This window comes from Piliocolobus tephrosceles, chromosome 14, assembly GCF_002776525.5.
Source record: "Piliocolobus tephrosceles isolate RC106 chromosome 14, ASM277652v3, whole genome shotgun sequence".
Taxonomy (NCBI): Eukaryota; Metazoa; Chordata; class Mammalia; order Primates; family Cercopithecidae; genus Piliocolobus; species Piliocolobus tephrosceles.
The window spans coordinates 77,415,575-77,424,179 of NC_045447.1; the positions used below are offsets into that span (position 1 = coordinate 77,415,575).

At 43.5% G+C, this 8,605-nt stretch overlaps 1 protein-coding gene across 3 annotated transcripts in view; it reads right to left on the minus strand.

Annotated features, from left to right (window-relative positions):
* The window catches only part of JAK2 (Janus kinase 2), a 156,516-nt gene extending 149,753 nt beyond the window's left edge, over positions 1-6,763 (minus strand). The window contains exons 1-2 of one of the 3 annotated variants that reach the window (XM_023213175.2): positions 6,119-6,763; positions 5,720-5,802 (exon numbers count right to left, since the gene is read on the minus strand). The gene's annotated coding sequence lies outside the window, so the exon portion shown is untranslated. Of the gene's footprint in view, positions 1-5,591; positions 5,680-5,719; positions 5,803-6,118 lie in introns of those variants that run through there. The other 2 variants (XM_023213177.1, XM_023213176.1) reach the window with 2 other exon arrangements.
* Between the last annotated feature and the right edge of the window lie 1,842 nt (positions 6,764-8,605).

Consider the following 8,605-nt stretch of genomic DNA (forward strand, 5'->3'; position numbering starts at 1 on the left):
GGGGGGGGGGGTGGGGGTGGTAGGAAAGAGTTTGCTGGTTTTTGTCATAAACATTGGTAAACCATTTCCTTTTTAAACTTTATACACATTTTACCATGTGATCCCACCTTTTTAAATTCTCTAAAAAAGATTTAGTCCATTCCCTCAATAGACAAGATTCACTGATTATGTGAGTTGCTTGAAATCGTATACCATGTTGACAGCAGGGTCAGTCCTTTATCCCCTGATTTCCAAAACAGTGCACTTACTCACATCACATGCCCCTTTATATTATAAAAATATTACCTAATAGCATTATATTTCATAATCATAATTTATTAAACTACAATCACTTAGTAAGAACGAATGAGTACTCTGTTTCCAATAACATACCAACAAGATGAGCAGAAGAATGTTCTTGGGAAGATCAAAATAAACATGCAAGCAAAGTAAACGGCCCATGGACCATTCTAACCTAGTTAACCCCTTGTAGCTATACAGAAAGGCTTCAAAATAGACAATGCTTCTCTTTGTTCTTTCCAGTACCCCTAATTTCATCAATCATTCAACCCTCAGATTTATAAGTTACCTACCAAGAATTTATCCTTCCTTTTAGAAACAAATATTTTATCACTTTATTCAAATTTTACCAGCACAGAAGCACCCAGAGATGGCTTGTCTAACCTTCTATCATTCTATATCTGATACACATTTATGTGTATCAGATAAAACACAGAACCAATGCACATAGGAAGAAGAGTACCTAGATAGTGTGATATGTAAGATGATACAGACAAATGACAATCTGTTGAAAAATACCTCCCAGGTTTTATTATGCCTAAAATTCTCATCCTTAGTCCTAGTGATGGAGAGCTTTGGAAAAGTCTCCACTGATCACCCAACTGTCAAATCCAAAGGTCTTTGGTTAAACTGGAGAGAACAAAATATTAACAGTGGTTATTTCCACATAGGGAAAGTATAAGCAATTTTCTTCTGTTTTTATAGATTGCATATTAGCAAAAACACTAGTACATATTTTTAAGACCTTTTATTGGATCTGATTCTTCTCATTTCTTGCCAATGACCAATATGTTGATCATTCCACCTCCTAACCTATCCACTAATTTGCCTCTCTCATACTAACTGTTTTTTTCTTTGTCTCCTTTACCCATTTCTCTCCTTTCACCCACCCGCTAACTATGGGCAATCCCCAAGGCTGAATCTCAGGTCCACCACTCTTTTCTCTTAAGTACCACAGCACCAGCCTTAACTTGGCTAACAAATTCTAGTCATATGTCCTACTGTAGGCTATCAATTTTCACTTGCCCATCCCATGGCCACCGCAAACTCAATATATCCACAATATAGGCTCAACTGTCTACATCCCCTCTACCAGCTACTAATACTGCCATAACTATTTTTGTTAGTAACTGCCATTAATCAAATGGCAGTTTCTTTGTCATTAACTGAGTAACTTTGGACACATTTTAAGTCTCTCTGGTCTGAGTCCTAATATACAAAATATACAGACTGACTTAGATGTTCTAAGCTGTCTTGGAGTTCCAACAGTCTTTGATTTCCTCTGTCACTGAAGAGCACACCTTCAAGGTAAGGTAATCTTTAATCACTCTTCTCCCATCCATTCTCCCTTCTTATTCAATCCATAATGATGTCTTGTGACATCTCTGCAATCTGACTTATTTCTACTAAGTCCAAGTCCTCATTACTTCAGGGCTCAATTATTTTCCTACCTCTCTCTACCACTTCTCTTTCCAATTCATGTGAGATCTAGCACTGGTGCCGCTTTGATTTTCCTAAAATATTCATTTCAGCAAACTCTTTCTCAATTCAAAACTTTTAAAGCTTCTCCATATCTACAGGTCAAGTTTCTTCTCATCCTAGCATTTAAAGACATCCATAATCAAATTCCAACTACATTTTTAACACAATTTCTTACTACTCTTTCACACAAACCTTCATTTCAGTCAAGTTGTTTATGTACTGCTCTCTGAACATATCATACATATATACATATTTTGCCTTTGCTTACCCCCTCTACCAGTTCCTTCCTATTATAAAAAACTCTGCTCAACTCGAAGTGGTCTCAAATATCTGTAACTTTTATTATTTAGCTTATCTGCCCAATTATACTGTAAGTCCTTAGGGAAAGGAACCTCTTTTGTATTTCTTTGTTTCTCTTTTGGATACAGCCAAGTACCTTTTACATTGCAAATATTAACAAATATTGTTCGGTGACTACAGTTCCTTATCACACAATCAACATGTATTATTTCTTGAATGCTGCCCATGTGCTCTCCATTGTGTGTTGTGTTTTTTTTTTTTTTAATCTAAGGTACTGTTCCCCAAAGAATACACAATCAACTTGAAAAGATGTGGCTAACACTAGGGAAATAACTATCATAAACAACTAAAGCATGGCATACAATTAAACCATGTGAAGATGTTCTAAGACTAACGAGCTACAGAAATAGAGAAAAAAAGAGGGATGGAGAACATGAGCAAAAATTAAAGGATAGAAGAAACATACAGCTTGTTACTAGAAAGTGTGGAAATCAGCTTACAAGCTGAAGGATTAGAGATCCTTAGACAAAAGACTAAATAGGGAAGGGATTGATAATAGACTATCTTAAAAGACAGGAAAATTTAATAAGTAGAAAACGGTAAGCCACTGAAGATTTTGGGGCAAGGGAATACTATAATAAGGAGTATTAGAGTGGAATCTCTATTGAGGATAAACAGAAGGAAGGGACACTGAATTCTCATAAGTTCAAATGACTTTCAATATTCGAGGCTCAGGAAATGTGTCCTGGGATTCACACAGTAAAGGAGGGAAAGCAGAGATACGAGAAAGGAAATGTGGATATTTTGAATGGGAATAAGACGTAAATGAAAGAAGTAGTTTAAAGATGATGCCTAATTTAAAGCCTACATGATTAGAAGAAGATTAAGACGTAGAAAATGGTAACTTTCACTTTGGGCATTCTGAGTTTAAAGAGATAAACAGAAATAGAAGCAGAAGACCAGTACAGGAAAACCAAGGATTAGTTTTAAAATCAAAGAACCGGGGAGAAGTTATAAACATATTACACAGAAGATGAAATATATTAAGCTATGATCAGCTGATACTAGCTTTATATCAATAATTTTACAGAAAAGCAAACTAAAAGCTAAGGCAGAGGTTTCCAAACCCATTCAGGGAGCCCTGAGTCTTAGCAAATTTTTCATGACACCTCTAGGCCAAAAGAAATAGGTTCCAACAACTTACTTGGTAGTTATGTCCTTACAACTTAGTGTCTCTTGAGCACTGCAGAACTTATCAAACCTTGGAATCAAACTGGACAATACCACACAGTCATTTCCTGTTCTACATTCATTTTCATGTACTAGTTGCTTTTTATCAGAGCAACCTCTGAAAATACATCTTTACAAAGACATGACACTATGGAAACGGATATAAGTAGCTAATGTTGAAACCATGAACTACCTCAAAACAAAAGTTCAAGCCTAAGGCGCTCTGGGCACCTTGGCACACAGTTTGGGAAACTGGGAACTAAGAGGAGGGGTCTAAAAGGGAGTGGGGAAGGGTGGGGAAGGCAATGGGGGAGGAGCAAAAGAAAGTTCTTAGCACAGTTAACCACAAGGGGGCAGCACAATAATTGGTAGGTGCAACACAATAGGGGTTTAAGCAGAGAGACAAAAGTCAAACCTTTCCATACAAAGGCTACAATATCCCCTCACCAGTTTAAGACCTTAAAGTCCTTTATCTCTTTATACTAGAAAGGAAGAAACAAGAAACACTAGTTACTGGCAGATCACCTTATGCAGTCATTCTGGCCTTCTCTGAATCTCCTTTGCCTCCCAGCCACGATAGTAGCCAAGACTTTTATGAGAGCCAGGCAATTTACCACTTTGCATGTGTCTTACCCAGTTCTCACAACAATCTTATAAGAAAGTGAAGCTAAAAGAGTCATAAATAATACAACTCTTTTTTTCTTTCTTTCTTTCTTTTTTTTGTTAGACAGAGTCTCACTCTGTTGCCCAGGCTGCAGCGCAGTGGTGCCATGTCGGCTCACTGCAACCACCAACTCCCAGGTTCAAGCAATTCTCCTGTCTCAGCCCCCCGAGCAGCTGGGATTACAGGTGTGCACCATCACGCCTGGCTAATTTTTGTATTTTTAGTAGAGATGGGCTTTCACCATGTTGGCCAGGCTGGTCTCGAGCTCCTGACCTCAAGTGATCCTCCTTCCTTAGCCTCCCAAAGTGCTGGGATTACAGGCATGAGCCACCGTGCCCGGCCGCAAATAATACAACTCTAAAGTGGCAAGAACACCAGGATTCAAATCCAGATCTCACTCCAAAGCCAATGCACTTTCCTATTCTGCCTCAAAAGCATCCCACCTTTCAGCAATAGCCAGGTGAAGCAAAGAAACAATGTCATATTCCTTTCCCATATCTGAGACACCTGTCTCAAATCACCAAAGGCACACACAAAAAAAATCTCTAATGAGTCCCTAAAACATGCTATAAATTGCAAATACAGGATATTCAGTCAGAGCAAAAACAAGCATGGTGTGCTCTTCTAGCCAGCAAGTACTGCAGTCTTCCTATTCAGGTAAATATATGTACTATTAAGGCAAGTGCTGGATACATCCAATCTGTACATACATTACACACCAACAGACAAATGCATGTACAAGCAAATAATTCTCACACTTAAAGTGGTATACGGTGAGGCGGATGGGAGAAGGGAGGCCAAAAATTAATTATTCACCTTCAAATGTTCTGGGTGTTATATCAAAATACAGGTTGAACATGCCTAATCTGAAAAGCTCCAAAATCTGAAACATTTTGAGCACCAACATGATGCCACAAGGGGAAAATTCCCCGCATAAGTACTTAATACAAACTTTGTTTCATGCACAGATGTAAAAATATTGCAAATGACTTAGTGGCTGTGTGAATAAGGTGTATATGAAACATGAATTTCGTATTTACAGTTGGGTCCCATCCTTAAGATATCTCATTTTGTATATGCAAACATTCCAAAATTTAAAAAAAAAAATCCAAAACACTTCTGGTCCCAAGCATTCTGGAGAAGGGATACAAAATATTTATTTGCAATAGCCCAACTCACTGTAAAAACTTATTATGAAACCAAGAGCAATCATCTTTATTCCCACTTCTAGTTTCCTTCTCCATACTAAGCTGCTACTATCCTTTCATTCAGAGAAACGGAGTTTCTCCTGACAGATTAGTGATTACCGGAAAACAAACTGGGTAAATTCAACCGACACAACAAGCTTAGGCAGATAAAACCATCAGGAAGCATTCAATGTGGTAGCAGAAACCTCAGCAAGAATAGCTAACGTGTTCTCACAAAAGCTATTTCTTACTGCTTGGAAATATTCCTCTTTGAAGGATTAAGAACCTCTGGCTGTTTAAGAAGAAAGGGTAATGGACAACGTTTTACATTTCTCTGCAAAGTCATGTTATGTGTAAAGCCAACAAAAAAACGTTTCTTAAAGGATCCAAGAAGAACAAAACACCCCAAAATTACTCTCACATACCAACATTAAAAGTTTAGCACTGACATTTTCAGAGGAGTAAGCAACAATGAGCCCTGCCTGTCTTCACACGCTTCCAGCCTTCCTACGCACGCACTCCCAGCTAGCGACACCTTCTTCGCCTTTACTGCAGCGATCAAGGACAGCACACCCACCGTCGCGGGAGGAGGAGGAAGAGCCTCTTTTTCTGCAGAAGAGAAACAGTTCACATCTTGTTCCTGTTGCCTTCTTCTGAAACCTAAAAAAAAAAAAAGCAGCAGTTACTACCACTAAGTCCAGGGGAAATAGATGCTTTTTCTAGGCTGTTTAAGTGTCTAGAAAATTTTAAAAAGGAATAAGGAGGTGGGGGGTGCGGGAATTATAAGACACAAATGGAAGCAAATATCACTAGCAAGACTCGTTCTAGCTGTCGTCTTAAAGAGGAAGATTTTTCTGGCTCAGAAGTTTGCTGCCACTAGCAGGGGGGAGGCGGGATCAGAAGGTAAGAAGCGGGTGGAGAGACAACTGCTGCCCTCCCCCCCCCGACCCAGAAGCCAGGCAGAGATAACACCCACCGGTTACACAGATGGGGCGACCAGAGTGCGCCCTTGAGCCCGCAGGGGCGGCTCCTACCCGGCAGGCCAAGGTTTGCGAAGCCCCGAGGCGGGCACGGCTCTGAGCGACCTCCAGGCTGGGCCCTCGGGGGCCCTCCAGTGTGGGCTCAGCTCCCACTCACATCCCTCGGCGGCGAGGACCAGGCCTCTCCCTGAGCTGCGGCAGCCCTCAGCCCAGACGCGCGCCGCAAGCCCGGGCCGACGGGCCCGAGCGGCCGAGAGGCCGAAGTGGCGACGCGAACACCCGAGCGAGCAGAGCGCCGGCCCAGCCTGTCAGCACCAAGGGAGGCCGTTAGAGGCGTCCGCTGCTGCCCCCTTCTGCTCTTCCTCTCTCCTTCCTGCAGCCCCACACCACTCCCACTCCGGGCAGCCGGGAAGCCCGTCACAGTCGTTGTCTCCACCCTCTCCTGGGCCACAGCGTCTTCTCAACGCCGCGGGCGACACTGACTTGGCCGCCCTATTAGCTTCGAACTCAGGCTCCAGGTTGGCCTGCACTCTCTCCGACTGGCAAGAGACTGGGCCGGACAGAGGCTGGGGGAGAGCCGGACGCGCGTCCCGCAGTGCGCGTGCGCCGCTCGGTGCTAGCCGCGGGACCTGCGGGCGCCGGCCACGCAGGGCGGCGGCCTCTCGGGAAGCCGGCGGGCGCGCGTGGAGATTCCTGGGACTGCCCCTGGGCGTGAGCGCGCAAGGAAGTTAAGGCGGCGGCGCCGCCTCGCGAAACACTGGTGCCCGGCTGGAGCTAGGTGCCAGCGCTGGGCCTGGGCTTCACTAGATGGGCGGGTGTGTGTGTGTGTGGCCGCCGCCCGCCAGGGAAGCGGCCGGGAGTGAGTCAGCCTGGCTGGCGCCCGCGCCTCCAGAACGCAGCCTGCACCGGAGGAGGCCTGGCTGCCTCCGCGCGGAGACTCCCCTCCCGCACACTTGTTCGCTTTCTGCTTTTCCTTCCACTTCCCGGGTACAGCAGACCTGTACTTCCCCAGTCCAGGCTGCTAGGCCGAGGGGAAGTGGCGCCGGGGGCCTGGCACAACGAGCTCACAGGCGCTGTTTTGTGGCAATGCGACCCTCCAGCGCCTGACTCTGATCAGGCACCTTGGCTGGAAAGGGGTGAGGGTGGGATGAAGCGCCCAGCTGTCTGCGGGTTGGCGACAAGGCCTAGCGAATGTTTCTCCTAGAGGAGAAATAACTTTACCGGCGTGGCCTGGTGTAGCCCAGGAGAGGGTGGAGACAACGGCTGTGACGGGCTTCCCGGCTGCCAAAGGGCCTTATTCATTTGTTCAAATATTTACTGAGTGTCTACTAGGCGCCGGCTGCAGGTCCCCAAAGATACTAAGTGAACACGACCCCACACACTCCTTGCCCTACTGAATTGTATTCTGATGGAAGCAACAAAATAACAAACAACGCTTTAAATGCATAATGTGCGGGGTGTGTAATTGCCACTAAGAAAATGCATAATTTTCTGCATAACAAAAGGAGTAGAAAGTGAAGAGGGGCTGTGCTGTTTCATGGTGACCAGGAACGATTTCCTAAAATAAATGACATTTGAGCAGAGATCTGAAGGATGAGAGTGAACCAGTCCCATGACTATCTGGGAAAACAATTTCAGGCAGAGGGACTCCCGAAGGCAAAGACCTTGAGAAGGGAATGTGTTTGGCAGGTTCAAGGATCAGGAAAGAGATCACTGTGGCTAGAGGACACTGAAGGAGGGGGCAGTGGTAAGAGGTAAGGTCAAAGAAGTAGCCTGGCAACAGATTGTGTAGGGCTTTTTTCAAGTATTAGCCCTCTTTCTGTCAACCTAAATAAAGTGACGCATTCATAGCTCCTGTTTCCCCATACACAAATGATGCTGCTATTCAGGTCGATCTTGTACTTACTGGTTTCTTTAAACCTCACCAAAGCAACTCCTGCATTTCTTCTTACATAAGACCCATTGCAAAAGGTCTTTAAGCAAATGATAGCAGCATAGGAAATGACTTGAACTCACCCTGACTCTTTTAAAGTAAATAATGAACTAGAGCTGTGCAAGAGGGAGGGATTTACAGGAAAATTGCATTCCTACGGCAACTGCTTCATAGGCAATATATGGGCAAAGTTAATTAGAATTTCTAATTATTAATTGTGACTCAATGGCTTAGAATATCAAGGCTGCAATTACAAACAAAGACTACCAAAAGAGTTCTTTTTATTTTCCTGCAAACAAAAACTGTTACTGGGGTAAAAGCTAGAACACAGACCCACACAAGGAAGGAGAGCTGAAGATGACCTTAATGTCATGGTTAAATGAAAAGCATCAGAACTGTGGAAATGGAAATGTGATCTTTTGTGAGGGGAAAAAATGCTTGTTTTAGAACTCTGAAACAGTATTACTTCCATTATAAGTGATGTTTCTATATTTTGCAGTGATATGCTTATGTAACTAGGCATGGTATCTGTTACTATCCACAGCCTGTT